The sequence below is a fragment of the Cyprinus carpio genome, chromosome B19 (assembly GCF_018340385.1).
Source record: "Cyprinus carpio isolate SPL01 chromosome B19, ASM1834038v1, whole genome shotgun sequence".
NCBI lineage: Eukaryota > Metazoa > Chordata > Actinopteri > Cypriniformes > Cyprinidae > Cyprinus > Cyprinus carpio.
In genome coordinates this window covers 30,893,831-30,909,720 of record NC_056615.1, presented here as the reverse complement: position 1 = coordinate 30,909,720, position 15,890 = coordinate 30,893,831, and the positions used below count along the sequence as shown (strand labels likewise).

The following is a 15,890-nucleotide window of genomic DNA, read 5'->3' as shown; positions in this document are numbered from 1 at the left end:
CACACAATAGTAAGAAACAAACGTTTATTTTGGGGATGCGATTATCGCGATAATCGGTTTGACAGCACTAAATAGTCATGATTATAAACAAGATACATGACAGACTTTCTCATTTCCTGTTATAGGCTGGACCAGGACACGCCCCAAGCCACGCCCACCTCCTCATCCTCGCCGCTCAGCGGGGCGGGGTCTTTGTGCTCTTCGCCACTTACAATCACCTTCAAGTGACGATGAGGCTTTTAGCCTCTCGCCTTCCCCGCATTTGTCTCGCTCTAGCCCCCGCCCAGCGCGTTCAGGAGGTGTTGTCCCGTTACCCATCAACCCGCGCTGTATCGCGACCCCCCCAGTGACGGACATCCCTTACGCCAACCGCACGAGGCCTTCCGCATCATCCGCGAGTGCTTTACCAGAAATACATCGCTGCACACGGGTTTTTCCCCCAAACGCTTCCGTAACACTTCAAGCGGGAAAAAAACCCGTGACGTCAGCGATTCGCCGGCAAGCGGCAGCCAAGAGCACACTACCGAAAGCCGTCGGCAACCAGACCGTGAGTCTCCCTCCTCCGATCGCGTGGCCAAGGACTCTTTTGAGTGTTTTTTAAAATCGCCACAGCACCTCAAGGTTCTGACTGCTGTTTTGAGGACGTTTTTGTTGGTTGTTTGTTGGCTAATTTAGCTAAAGTTTGTGATCCAAAACTGTCAGGCATGAGCACTTTTACAATAAGGGTTTTCATATTGTCAGCATTAAATGAAAAAGCCGTGTACTGCATTTCTTAGTTTGTTAATTTCCGTATTTACGAATACAGTGCATTCACTAAGGCATACCTTAATACATGCTAGAAATAGATTGAAATAAATACATATATATATTATTATATCGATTCTATATATATTTGTGCGGTCACATGATTATCCGCGATTAAGCACATTCAAAATACAAGTTTTTTTGTGTTGTACCTTCTATATGTGTGTGCTCTGTGTATGTGGGTTTCCTCATCTGATGTTACGTTTATATTTATATAATTTTATTTTATATATAATATAGGTAATATGATTAACCATAATATTTTTGCTTAACTATAAACATTTCTTGGTGTGTATGTTATATTAGGTACATACAATACGTACCATACACACATGTAATAACAAAAACTTTTATTTCTGATGTGCTAGTAATCGCATTAAGCTTGGTGACGTCATCTATACTCTAGATCCTTCATATTGCTCATCTTTATGTTACTTTTTTAGCTAATCTACTAAATAATGTGAGAGTGCTACTGTATTTGTAAATGTGTGTGCATGAACAGGTGTCCAGCTGAGATCACTCTCAGTGATTCAAAGCTCGGTTTATACTGAGTGTCTCTGGGTAATAGTCGGATTCAGTTGTTGGTTTCGTGTTCACATCACACCAGCACTGGCCGCTCAACTGTTGCGGTTTCTGATTTCTCGTTTTGGTATTTATTCTAGATTGTTCAGCTTTTCCAGAAGGGTCAATAAAGAATTCAATAGTGTTTACCTCTTGTTTCAGTACTTATCTTGCAAGACAAATGTGTGATCATATGGAAACATGCAGAAAAATCTGTTGATTTAAAGTCAGTATAAAATAAGTTCACATTCTCAGTGCTTTTCTTGGTCATGTTAAATGAGATAGTGCCAGCCAAAAATGAAAATGTGCTGGAATATCCTCACCCTCAGGCCATACGAGATCAGGATGAGGTTGTTTCTTCATCAGGTTTGTAGAAATGTAGCACTGCATCAGTGTCTCAGCAATGGATGCTCTGCAGTGAATGGGAGTGCCGTCAGAATGAGAGTCCAACCGCTGATAAAAACATCAGAATAATCCACAAGTAATCCACAGCACTCCAGTCCATCCAGTTAACATCTGGAGAAGACAAAAGATGAAACACATCCAGCATTAAGACGTTTAACTCAAATACATAGAGTCTATAATCCTATGCACACTTCCTGCAGTGAAAAGTGCATCTCCTGTTGTCTCTCACATATTGTTTAGATCTGTTTTAAACGCTGCGTGGGATCTGTGCAATTTCTCTCCGGAGCACACCAGAACACTTTTTCACTGAGGAAGTGTTATTATGATTATAGACTCTATGTATTTTCAGTTAGAAAACATCTTAATGTCTGGCTGTGTTTTTTCATCTTTTGTCGTCTCCAATGATCACTGATGACTGGATTGCTGTGATTACTTGTGGATTATTGTGCTGTTTTTTATCAGCTGTTTGGACTCTCATTCTACGGCACCCATTCCCTGCAGGCGCCATTGCTGAACACTGATGCAGTGCTACATTTCTACAAACCTGATGAAGACCACACCTCATCCCATCTCGTAATGGCCTGAGGGTGAACACTTTTCAGCAAATTTCCAGCTTAAAATACTTTTCTCAGATCTGCAGTTGACGGGGAAAGGTTTAAAATTACTTTAGATGACATCCGGTGGCAAAAATCTAGACCGATATCAAAGATCACAGAGTTGAAGAAAAGGCTTCTGTAGAGAATATTTTAAACAAAACAATACTTTATTATTAACCTTGAATCCATTCAGGGACGCTCCATTCTGTTTTCAGCTCTAACACTGCTGCTTTTGAACAAAACAAACAAAAACAGGAAAACGGTAATGAATTATTTTACAGGTGAATACTGTAGAACTGTTCATAAACTCCAGTGTTGCATAAGTTCTATTTGGTCATTTTCATGGGTGAAAATAATGTTAAAAACAAAAACCTAATCATATAAAATTGATTTTTCTTTTTTAATGCAAAACATAATCTTTGAGATAGAGATTGTCCACCCAAAGACGATCATTTTTTCATTATTTATTTGTTCCAAAACTGTATGAATGTTGAACATTAAATGTATTTTATTGGACCCCATTTTCTTATCATATTTTGTGTTCCACAGAAGAAACCTAGCTAAGAAAAATATGTTCTAAGAACGTTTTGCTAACATTCCCTGTAAGTAAATGTTTTCTGAACCTTCCAAACATTCAGTATTTAAAAAAAAAAGAAAATATCAGTTGACATTTAGGTGTTAACATTTTGTAAATATTATGAGAACATTAGTTTTGAATGTTCTCTGAACAATCTCAAACTAGAAATGTTTAAAAAAAGTTTAACCAAGCGTTCCATGAATGATGCATAAATAGCGTTATAAACACTGTGCGAACGTTCTAATAACGTTACTGGAGGAATATTAGGAGAACCTGTTAGCTGAGAAGTCAGTTGTTCATAACACGAAGGGTGAGTAAACGATGACAGAATGCTGATTTTTGGGTGTCCTGTCCCTTTAAATCGTCCTGATTTGGTTTTGAAATATGAAATATGAGCTGCACGTGCTCTTGGCATGTTTAGAGCGAATCGCCCACCAGACTCGAGGGATGCGTTCAGGAGCGTCTCACTGCGTGCCTGAGCTCAGTGTCTCTGTGAGCACAGGTTCAGAAGCTCTGAAGTCCAGTCTTTAGTCCTGCTCTGTGTTCAGAGCTTGCCCTCCTCGATCATGCGGTTCAGGCCGCTGCAGATCTTGCTGAGGTTGGGCGACAGCGTGCCGTGAGGGTCGTACAGGTGCGTGAGGAGCTCCGGGTCCGAGTAATGGTTGAACACGTGTCTGATGCGGTCTCCAGAGATTTTGGGGGTCAGGTGCTTCATCCACCAGCTTCAGCAGTAAATCACGCGACTCGCCCAGCAGCTCATCATCACGTTCTTATCGAAGGTGAACTCCACCTGACGCACAGACACGCTGCAGCAGCGTCAGACAGCCTTTTTAGAGCCACTCCCAATATGTGTATATATATATATTATATATATATATATATATATATATATATATATATAGCGCTCGCAGCTCACGCAGCACACTTCACTTATTCTGGTTGCATTCAGACCTGCGAATGTATTATATGCAATCGCTGTCCTATCTCACAATATTGTTGGAAAAAAAGTGAGATATCGCGGTTCGTATCAGGCAATTCTGAGAGAGAAAAAAGTCACTTGTGAGATAAAAAAGTTGCAATTATCTTTATTATTTTTTTTTTTTCAGTGTGGCTTTTTTTCCATAAAAGCAGAGCTGAAAGATGCAAAGAAAAAAAAAGTTCCAGATCAGAAGCTCAAGTCAGACACTTTTCAGTTAGGCTGTATCAGTTTGCTGTGTAGTTGCTAGGGTGCTCTGAGTGGTTCTCTATAAGTCTTCTTTGTATTGCTAGTTTTTGGGAGTGTTCTGAGTAGCATTGCTACTTAGAACGCACCCAGTTGCTTGGGTATTCTGGGTAGTTGCTAGGGTGTTTAAATAATGGTTGCTATGTAGTTGCTAGGGTGCAGGGTGTTCTGTAGTAGTTTTGCTAGTGGTGTTCCTCCGGGGTGTTCTGAGTGGTTGTCTTATGGTGTTCTGACGAGTGTCGGTATTCTAATGGTTTTCTTCAGGTGGTTGAAATCCACCATTCACATTCAAATTGAACACGACAGGGCTTTAGCAGATTATTTAGCATTAAATGTGACTGCAATGTAGTGTTTGTTAGGCTCCACTGTGGAGTTTTTTCCTGAAGTTCTGGCGCCACACTCAGCTCATCAGCGCTACATGTCAACATTCATGGCGATCTTGATCATGTTCTGGGCCTAGTTTCGCGGTCCCCCGAAGGCTATTGGGATATATATATATATATATATATATATATATATATATATATATATATATAAGCGCTCTCGCTAATTTACAACTTACACTTCTTATTCTGGTTGCATGCATGACCTGCGAATTATTATGTCCACCCCGAGGCAGTGGAGCTCACAATTTGTTGGGAAAAAGCGTGAGATATTGACAGTTTGCGAGGAGGCGCAATTCTGAGAAAAGGAAGTCAGGGTTCAGTGAGGTAAAAAAAGCGTTGCAATTATCTTTATTATTTTTTTTTTATTCAGTGGCCAGAAATGGGCTTCCATAAAAACAGAGCTGAAGATGCAAAAGAAAAAAAAAGTTCAAGATCAGAGATATGACATGAGAGAGAGATCAAGATTTTTCAGTTGCTTGGGTGTTCAAAGTAGTTGCTGTGTCAGTTGCTAGATCACATGCTCTGAGTGGTTACTATGGTCTTCTTTGTAGTTGCTATGCAGTTTTGGGGGTGTTCTGGAATAGTTGTTATGCATTGCTACTGAGAACACCCAGTTGCTGTAGGTAGTTCTGGGTAGTTGCTAGGGTGTTTTAAATAGTTGCTATGTAGTTGCTAGGGGTGCTCTAAGTGGTTGCTAGGGTGTTCTGAGTAGTTGCTAGGGTGTTCCTAAGGGTGTTCTGAGTGGTTGCTAGGGTGTTCTGAATTTGTAGTTTCTAGTTGCTATGTTTGTTCTGAGTAGTCGCTATGTTTATGCCGCTAGGTTACTGTTGTTGGTATGTATAAGCTGGTTTCTTCCTGGTTGGTGTGTTCTAAATGACACTGCACAAAAAGCTGGGGTGTTCAGGACTATGACGCACACATTGTGTTCTTTAAGACTATGCAGCAGTTGCACTGCTGATGATTGCTATTATGATGCACTTTTCTAAGTATGTAAATGTGACTGAATGTGAGGGTGTTTGTAGTTGCTCCTGGAAGCTGATGGCCGTCATGGCTCCAAGGTTGTGGAGTTTTCCTGAAGTTCTGCGCCACACTCAGCTCATCAGCGCTGAACTTTTCATGTCGGAACAGAACCCCCCACCTTCTAAGTAGTTTGCGATGCTTGCTGGAGTTCTTATGACCACCTGCTGGGCCTCGTTGCGGTTCCCTAAGTGCTCCTATGGGGTTGCTTGGTACAGCTCGTCTAGTATCTCGCAGTTGCTGGGCATGTCATCTATGAACATATGGGTGTTCACCGACTTGCTATGGACAGTTGCTGAGGTGTTCATCTTCTTCTGGGCCTTCTATGAGGTTGTCTAGGGTGTTCCGATGGCTCCATCCCGAAGGCAGTGGTGCTGAACGACGTTGCTATGACGTTGTGGTGTTTACCTTGCTACTATGTGCAGTTGGGTGCTGGTACTTGCTAGGAGGTGTTATGTCTAGTTATGAGGTTTCTGGCGTCTTCCGCTTTGTAGTTGCTAGAGGTTGCTGGGGTGTTCGGAGTAGATATGCTACTTCACGCTTTCTGGGGTGTTCTCCGCACAGTTCAACTTGCTGAGGTTGTCAGGCTGGTCAAATCTTGCTAGGTCTCGAGAGTGTGCTATGAGGTTGCTGAGCACTTCGAGATATTGTGAGAATTCTTGAAGTGCTAAATAACCTAAAGCCTTGCATCACGTGTTCCTCAAAGTTGCTATGAGTTGAAGGGGTGTTCAATGAGATTGCTATGGAAATTTGCTTCCGGAGTTCTGCAAGTCGATGAAGTTGCTGGGGTCAAGACTTTGCTCATCAGTTTCTCTCTAGAGTTATATATGAGTCTGATCGGTTCCAGTAGTCTGCTCATTCTTCCTGATTCACATTTAACAAGTTGCAATGAGTTGCTGGGGTGTTCGAGTAAAAAGATGAGGAATGCTGATTTGTTCAAGAGTAGTTGCTATGGTTTGCCAGGGTGTTGTAAGCAGTTGCTATGAGGTTGCTGGGGTGTTCCTGAGTAGTTGCTATGCGGGTTGCTGGGGTGTTCTGTGAGTTGCTATGCTTTCTGGGTGTTCTGGAGTAGTTGCTATGAGGTTGCTAGGGTGTTCTGAGTAGTTGCTCTGCGGTTGCTAGGGTGTTGCGAAGTAGTTTGCTATGCAGTTGCTGGGGTGTTCTGAGTGGTTTGCTATGGCGTTGCTGGGGTGTTCTGAGTAGTTGCTATGAGGTTTGCTGGGGCTGTTCTGAGTAGTTGCTATGAGTTGCTAGGGAGTTCTGGTAGTTGCTATGAGGTGTGCTGGGGTGTTCTGAGTAGTTGCTATGCAGGTTGCTAGGGTGTTCAGAGTAGTTGCTATGCGGTTTCTGGCGAGTGTCTGAGTAGTTTTCTATGAGGTTTCTGGAGGTGTTCGAGTAGTTTGCGAATGCGGTTTCTTGGCGAGTTCTGAGTAGTTGCTAATGAGGTTTGCTGGGTGTTTCTGAGTAGTTGCTATGAGGCTTGCTGGGGGTTTTTCTGAGTAGTTTCTGAATTGATGGCGGTTTCCCTGGCGAGTTCTGAGTAGTTGCTATGAGGGTTGCTAGGGTGTTCAGAGTAGTTGCTATGCGGCGGTTTTCTGCGAGTTCTGGGTATTTGCCTAGGAGGTTGTCTGGGGTGTTCTGAGTAGTTGCTATGGCGGTTTGCCTGGGGTGTTCTGAGTAGTCTATGTGGTGTTTGTAGGGTTTTAGATTAAGTTACTAACGTCAGTGCTGGGGTGTTCTGAGTAGTTTGCTATGTTGGTTGGTAGGGGTGTTTTCTGATAGGTTGCTCATGTGGTTGGTAGGGTGTTTTAGATAGTTTACTACGCAGTTTGCTGGGGTGTTCGATAGTTGCTATGCAGTTGGTATGCTGTTCGATTATTTAATATGCAGTTGCTGGGTGTTTCTGGAGTATTGCTATGAGTTGCTGGGGTGTTCTGAGTAGTTGCTATGAGGTTGGTAGGGTGTTTTCCATTAGTTACTATGCGTTGCTGGGGTGTTCTGAGTAGGGTTTGCTATGAGTTGCTGGGTGTGCTGAGTAGTTGCTATGGTTGGTAGGTTTCAGATTAGTTACTATGCAGTTGCTGGGGTGTTCTGGGTTAGTTCTATCAGTTGCGGGGTGGTTCTGAAGTAGTGCTATGCAGTTGCTGTGGTGTTCTGATATTTGCTATGGATGTTGAGAGGGGGTTCAGATTAGTTCTATGCAGTTGCTGGGGGTGTTCTGAGTAGTAGCTATGAGGAGTTGAGCGAGGGGTAAGATTAGTTATATGCAGTGCGCCAGAAACGGCACACACACACACACCCAAACGACACACACACCACCACACACCACACACACACACCACACACACACACACAACACACACAAACAATGGAACACGGAGACACAATCAGTCGATGGTTTATTGCACAATTGATATTCACTAGGTCACCTATAGTATACACACTCCTTACACCAGGTCTGTTATACAAGCTGATTCAAGCTCACTTTGACTGTTTGTTTGGTCAGTGTAACGCTGTATAATCGATGGATCGCTATTAAAGGCTCCATACAGTTGCAATAGTATAAATATTATCTATATTAATATTTAAAATTTCAAAGTACGGCAAGGGCACACGGAGAATTAAAATGCACATCTGCACGAGAAGAGTTCACATCAGTTGGTATGTGTGAATTACATACACATGTTCTTACACACAACATATAGGCTGCCTCCTTCAAGAAACAGTAGAGGGGTTTTAATTCATTGATGATTTGGAATGCCTCCTATAGGTGTTTATGTACATATTTAAATTAACGTTTCATTTCAGTGTAAATGTGCAGGGAGCAGTTTTTTCATGTTAAGTAGTTGCTATAGGGTTGCTAGGGTATGTGAACAAATATGGGGAAAATTTACTAGACAATCTCTGAATTGAAATGACTGTTTTAATCGGTCTGTTGTGTGACTGTGTTGACTTTCAGTGATTTTTCTTTCTGTAAGTTCAACTTCCTGTGTGTAGTGCCGATTCCTACTCATACCATTCAGTATTTTCATACTCATGAACTGAAAGGCACTCATTTGTTCAAATCAGAGTGTTTATTTTTGTACTTACCCTGCTTGTATTGTTATTGCCATATTGTTGTAAACAGCAGTGTTTCTGAATATTGCACCAAGAGCCAAACATTTACCATCGCTTGTGTTTCTCTCTGCACTGCGAAGAAGACAGACAATGAAACCGGCCTTAAGCCCATGTGTGAGATGTGAGAGAGATAACACCGATAACAAACACTCGTCACCAGCAGGAAGTGCAGGTTTGTATAAGAACTGTCTGGAAGACTTCCTGTCTCGACAGAAGAGAAGAGGAGATGTTTCATTACTTACCTGCTATCAAAATGGGAAGAACAAGGCCATGGAGATGGTATGCAGCATGTTTTTTATGTCTACAGTAACCCCAAGTGCTGGGGAAAGTTACTTTTAAAGCAGTAATAAATTACAATGTTGCATTACACCAAAAAAAAAGTAACACGCGATAACACAATGAGACTACTTGTTTTTAAATTGAGACGTAACACAGCATTGTAATATAGATACGGTAGTTTGCATTATTTATTTAGTCATGGGCTGGAGAGTTGTCTTATTTGTTTCTAAATAACAAAAAGAAACGGGAAGATGAACGAGGATATTTTTGTGGCAACGGTAAAGGACTTTAATTTCAACAAAGTGGAGCGGAAACTGAATACGATAAGACACTTGAGGCTCTGTCTACTGGTAGATCTGCGAGGCTCATAAACTTCTCTCAGCAGAATAAAAGACAGGGCGTCAGTCAAGAAAATGGGTGGAGGGAAGAACAAAGTAACATGCTTATTTTTAAAAAGTAGCACCAATATTTTTTGTAAATTTAAAAAGTAATGTGTTGCTTTACTGCCGTAACCCTCACAGAAAACTTGCACAGCTTAATATTTAGCCTATGATATACTGTCTATATATATTGTTTACATTCATGCATTTGACTGATGCTTTTTTATCAAAAGCCACTTGTCATTAACATCCAAAAGCAGTTTGTTTTTTGTGGTTTTATGCATTTCCGGGAAAGCAAACCCTCAGTCGTGGCATTCAGTGCCATCATCCAAAGGTTTTTTAACTTTCATTTTTTTTTTTTATTTGTTACCTTTCTCTTCTTCTTAAATATTTTTATGTAACCTTTGATTGACCGCTGTGCATGAAGTAAATATTCAATATTTCATGCAATATTAATTAATAGTTTTGCTTGGTGGGTGTCCTGTAGAGGGCAGCACACACACACAACCAAACACACCCCACACACCCACTCATAATACATAAATGCATGCATGTGTCCTTCACTGCATATTTTCCGACAGGATCCAAGTATTTGATACTGATTATGATTTTTTTTGTCAGCACATTTTCCTTTTGAGATAAGAGTGCATTGTAATACATACTGTACATTTCAAAATTCAAAGTTCCTCTCCACTCCACTGAGACTAAAAACAAATAGGGACAGAGAGAAATCCGCAGGTCAAAGGTCAGGATAGGACTGAAGCAGGATGTGGGAATGAGGCGACAGGAAGTGGAGGCAGTTCCTCTCAGTGTTGATCTGCCCTGAAAAACAACAGAAATAAAGAAAAGAACAGATGGAGGGATGTTGTCTCTACCATCAGACGAGGATTATTATTATCATAATGTGACACACTTTAATGCTACTGAGTGCTGTGTGTGTTTATGATGCGCCGAGGCTCGCAAACACACTGAACTTTACCTGATTGTCTACTTCAGCGTACGCTCTAAGCTGCTTTGCCATCTGCATGACTGTAAATACAGACCCAGATGCATTCATCTCTGATTTCTTCCTGCGTTTAACCCTTGTGTGTGTGTGTGTGTGTGTGTGTGTTTGAGTGCGTGATTATGTTGATCTTTGTAAACAAGAAGCATTGTCTTCTGCATGTCCCTCTGCTCTACAACAGCAAAAAGCACAACATCACAAGTGTGTGTGTGGTGTGTGTGTGTGTGGTGTGTTTTGTTTGTGTGTTAGGAGAACAATTGGCTCTGAACATATTTGAGCATTTCATTTAATAAATAAATTTCAAACATTTTGCAAATACATAAATATAAAGTATATTTAATTATGTTGCAAGAACAATTGTTCTGAACATAATTTGAGCATTTAATTTAGATTATAAAATTTTGAATATTTAGCAAATTAATAATGAGTAAATAAATAATGAAATGTCAAATATTTAACAAATACATAAATTATTTAATTTAATTAAATATTTTAAATTATGTTATGAGAATGGTTCTGAACACAATTTAAGCATTTTATTTTAATTAGATTATTAAATTTCGAACATAGCAAATTAATAACAAATAAATACATGTAAAATCTCTCTCTCTCTTTAGCCTACTGCGAGGTACCAAATATTCAAACATTTTGGAAATAAGAAAATAAAATATATTTATTATTATTTAAAAACGTAGTATTAGTTACTTTTCAAAAAGTAAAAAATCCATTAGTGGTGAAAGCGGTTCATAGAGAGATAACCCTCTATGTTATCTGTCTTGGATTGGATGGGCGGGAGTAAAGAATCCGTCCTGCCGTCTCTGATTGGCCCGAACGCGCACATGCCGCACACAGCGGGAGTGCGTGTCTTTCGTATCAGCTGCCCCGCCCCGCTTCCCTCCCGCAGATTATACTGATTCTGAATTATACAGGAGCTCTGGGTTCTGTATACAGCTTTCTGAGGAAATCACAGAAAGCTGGCGGAATAAGATGGTCTTTGAAGCAATACAGGTGAGTTTCTGCGCTGTTGTGCTTAACTATGCAGTGAATCTGCTGGATCTACAAGTTTGAAAGTTTTAAAGAACACTACACAGATCAAAGACAAAATATTTATTTGACAGACACGCGACTCAGGAGATGCTGAAAATCAACTTTCAGGAGGAAATGCAGAAGATGCTGCTGGGAGAGCAGATGTGGTTATCCTGGGCTAACTCTCTGGAGGAGATTTCCAAAAGCTCATGTCTGGTATATCTGCCCCCAGAGAATCTGCCAAAAAAACAGCCTTTAAAATTACCCAGAGACCGCCAGTCAGGAGAAAACGACCCGAAAGTGAGTAGAGTTTATAAAGTGATATAAACAGTGAGCTCCCAGCTGGACCAGGATCGCCCTTCAGTCAGAGTGAAAAACTATGATTTGCTAACACGAAAAGACAGGTGTCAGTTCCTCCAGGTCGTTAGAGGAGGCCACAGTTTAGTCAGTTCTGAATAGAAAATATAAAAAACTATAAAATGTACATTTAAATCCTTTTAATGTACTTGGTAGAATTGGAAGTCTCAAAGCCACGCATTTATTAGATATTATAGTAAATAACATAAAATGTACATCTGAATAATTGTAAATCCTTGATCCAAATTTGGTTAGTTAATAGTGTAAATCTATATCTTTAATGCAAATGGTAAATCTAAGTCTTGAGACACACCTTTATAAGTTATTATTCTCGTGTAAATTAAATTTACATACACTGATAAATGTGGTGGAGCCCAAGATCTTTACTGATAATATTAAAGTTTTGCATTGCACTGTATAAATTAGCGTACATCTAATATTATCAGTAAACCAGTTATTATCAAAGTAAAGTCTTGAGTGGCATATATTTTATTAGTTAGTGCTATTTATGCATAAAAATGTATATGCAAAATCTTTAATATAAACAGTAAATCTAAGTCTTGTGCTGCACATTTGTTAGTTATTAGTGTAATTTACGTGAAACTTACATCTAAAATTACATAAAACACACATCAAATTTTTTTTTTATATAAAGAGTAAGTCCAAGTCTTGAGTCAGACATTCATTAGAATAAATTATAGAAAAATGTACATCTGCATATTTAATGAAAACAGTAAGTCTAAGTCTTCTTGAGTCAGTCATTGGTTAGTGTTTAGTGTAAATACACTCCAGATTTCACAGTGGGCTCATGGCAGAAGCACTGTATGATTATTAATAGTAAGCTTTTTCTCTCTTCTTTCTCCTCATAGTCATATGTTGGCTTTTCTCTCTGAAATATGCATCTTTCTCTGCAGGTTTGCCCTGGCTGTTTTCCCTCCCTTCTCTCTCTCTCTCTCTCTCTGTCTCTCTCTCTGTGTCTGTCTCTCTCTCTGTCTCTCGGCCCACTCTAGCATTCCTGACACGTGTAGAGGTTTCTGTTGGTTCTCTCTCTGATCTCGCGCAGAGAGAGAGAGAGAGATAGAGAGAAAACTCCCCCCTGAATTCCACATCATGAATGTCATTTGGGAAATTAGCCAGGGTCCGAGTCATAGTTTATCCCTAACCCTCACCCTAACTAACCCTAACGCTGGGGTTAAAGGGAAGTTTTCCCAGAAATCACAAACAATCTGTTGGCATGTACTGTGTTGTAAAACCTTTATGAACCTTCTGCTGAATACACAAAGATATTTTGAATATGGATGGTAAACTGAAGAGTTTTTGACCTTCCATTTTCTTTGTAATGAGCAATATATATATATTAAAACTGAGACATTTATCAACACTATCTTCTGTTAAAGTGTGGTCAGGATCCAGAGTTTCAAGTGTGTATCCCAAAATTTCTTACATTATATGATGTAAAGAGTGGTCAGACGGGTTTGAAAATAAACGTGAGGGTGTCTAATTTATAGTATTTATTTAATTTTTGTTTTCTAGTATTGACTCTTCATTTAGAACATGCATTTGCCAAAAAGGTGCAAAGCATCTTAAAAATGCAGCACTTTTTCATAACCAAACATGCTAAAAAGCACGAGATGTGGGCAGTGAAATGTTTCTAAAGTTGACTCAAGCGTTGCATTTTTAGAATGCTTTGTCATGCGTTGCGTATCTGCAAAAGATGCAAGATGTGACACCAACGTGTCCATCTTAGTGCATGTTTTACGTTAAAAAAGAAGCAAAGAGTGGGAATGCAAACAACCGTTCTTCGAAACAAATGTTTCTTTCGCATTCAAAAACCAAGATGCAAGACAAAAAAATTGAAAAAACATAAAGCCCGTGAATACTGAGATGGCACTGTCTTTAGTTATTTATAGCATGCAACAAACTTGGCAACAGCTTGCGTGAAAGCCGAGCACAGCAGTCCAAAAACAATCAGTCTAGGGCACATGTTGGACACTAGAAGAAACAATGAGACTAGCCTGCGCAGCTGAATGCACAAACACGTTCGGGTGTGAACGGCCAACCAGAATGTTTTACAAAGACCAACAGTTAAAATATAGTGGCTGACCGACAGCAAGAACACGTCTGGTGTGAGACTGTGTAGAAGATTAGAGTAACGCCCGGCACGCCTGGGACACTTCGCGTGGATATTGTTGGTGTTAAAGCAGAAGGAAACAGCAGAGACAGTTCTGGACTCTGGACAGGAAGCGAGCGGCTGCTTTATGTCAAAGGTGCCGAGTATTGTTACTGAGAATGTGAGAACCGTTACAGAAACATTTCTTCACTTCTCAAAGGAATATATAATCCACTGTGCTGCTGGCGATCCTTCAGGCCATCCGAGATTACAGGATCGGTTTGTTTCTTCATCAGGTTTGGAGAAGTGTAGCTTCCTGTCACATGCATCACACCGTCATCTCTCGGTTTCAGTGAGAAGGATGTGACTAGACAGCAGTCGCTCGTCTTGTGTGTTCGAGGTGAAGGAAACACTAGAGACTCAGAGAACGGCTTCTGATTGAAGTGTTGTCCTGGAAAATAGCAGGACAGAAGAACATTCCCAAAAAGTGTTTTACTATATCTCAGAGTCCTGTAACATCTATCATAGCGCAGGCGAGAGCATGTGGGTCTGTCTGGATCGGTGTTCAGGTGTTGCTCTAAACACTGGAAGAGTGTGTTAAAGTACAACATGACGACAGCCGTGTGTGTGTAACTTGAAAATACTTAACGTGTGGGAGAAATCAAACACAACGACTTATAACAATCGGAATGAACGAAGAGCAAATGAATAAATGATCCCCTAACAATCTGACATTTAAAGAACTGAAGCAAATCTGTACAAGATGCTTTGTGCGTGTGTGCGGTGGTAGACACTTTAGCTAATAATGGCTAATCAGAGCTAACTTTCCATTAGACATAATGATTTCGGGTATAATCTGGATTTTTTATGTACAGGCTTATGGAATTAAAACGTTTATTGTAACTAGAAGCTAAAGCACATCAGTTCGTTTAAACTGCATTACAGGCCTGTTAATTAACTGGTAAATGTTCAGGTCACTTAATGAACTCGAAGAGATGACAATTATGCAGAGTACAAAATATCAACGTCAAGCATTATTTATTGCCAAAAAAAAGAAAGATAAACACAAAGCATCTGACCGCTACCAGGAAATTACAGAGGAACTACCTCAATGTTTCCGAATATCTATAACAATGCAAAAACAAAAAAAAGCAAATTATTAAACTAAAAATTATGGAGTATGCTTTGCAAGAAAATACTTAATTTTATCTCAATAAAAACATTTCAGGTTTTAATTCAGTTTCGTAATTTCTCTTTGTGAAATCTGCTTGAAAACGTCTCTACAAGAACCGTAGTTCCCAGCTGTTTCAAATCTGAAAAGTGGGTGTCCAGCCCACTAAACACAGTCCACAGCCAGATCAAAACTACCAAAAACACCACATTCCAGAGCAACCAAGGACAACTCAAAGCACCAGACGAACACAGAGATAAGTAAAACACTTTAACAAAAGACATGACTGTCATATACACTAGATAAAGAGCTAGCATTTACGTGCCTATTTCAAGTAAAAAACAAAAAAATCAGTTTTATTTTATTAACTGCAGCTGTGATTTCTTTCTTCAAGGTCGAGGCAGTGGCACATCTTGACACGCGAGTTCTTCTTGGCAAAGTTTCTGTGAAGTTGGATGGAAACATTTGACAAACGAGTGTTTTACGAGCTCTCCCTCTACAGATGCTCTTGCCGTACTCTCTCCACGCTCCGATCTCCAGTAAATCAACCTTATCTGACTTTCCAGAAGCAACTTCTGCTGTTCTCGAATGCTCTGGGTCACTGTCCTGCTGGAAGACGAACGTCCCCCAGCGCTCCTGCATTTTCACGCATGCATTCCTCCAAGCATTTTCTTTATTCGTTTAACACAGGGGTTTTTCCCAACTTTTCCATTCACGAACCACCTACCAAAATATTTGCGTCAAAAAACAACTGACATTACATCAGCTGAATCTTAATTAAAATTTTAATCTGGACCAAACAATTAAAGAGAAATAACCATTTTAATTTAAGTACAACTGTACAATTTTAACATACTAATAATTTACCGGTTAAAGTTT

The 15,890-nt window shown here is 40.0% G+C and overlaps 1 pseudogene; it reads right to left on the bottom strand.

Moving 5' to 3' along the window:
* Positions 1–3,098: 3,098 nt before the first annotated feature.
* On the bottom strand, positions 3,099–15,653 carry LOC122140861 (annotated as a pseudogene).
* Between the last annotated feature and the right edge of the window lie 237 nt (positions 15,654–15,890).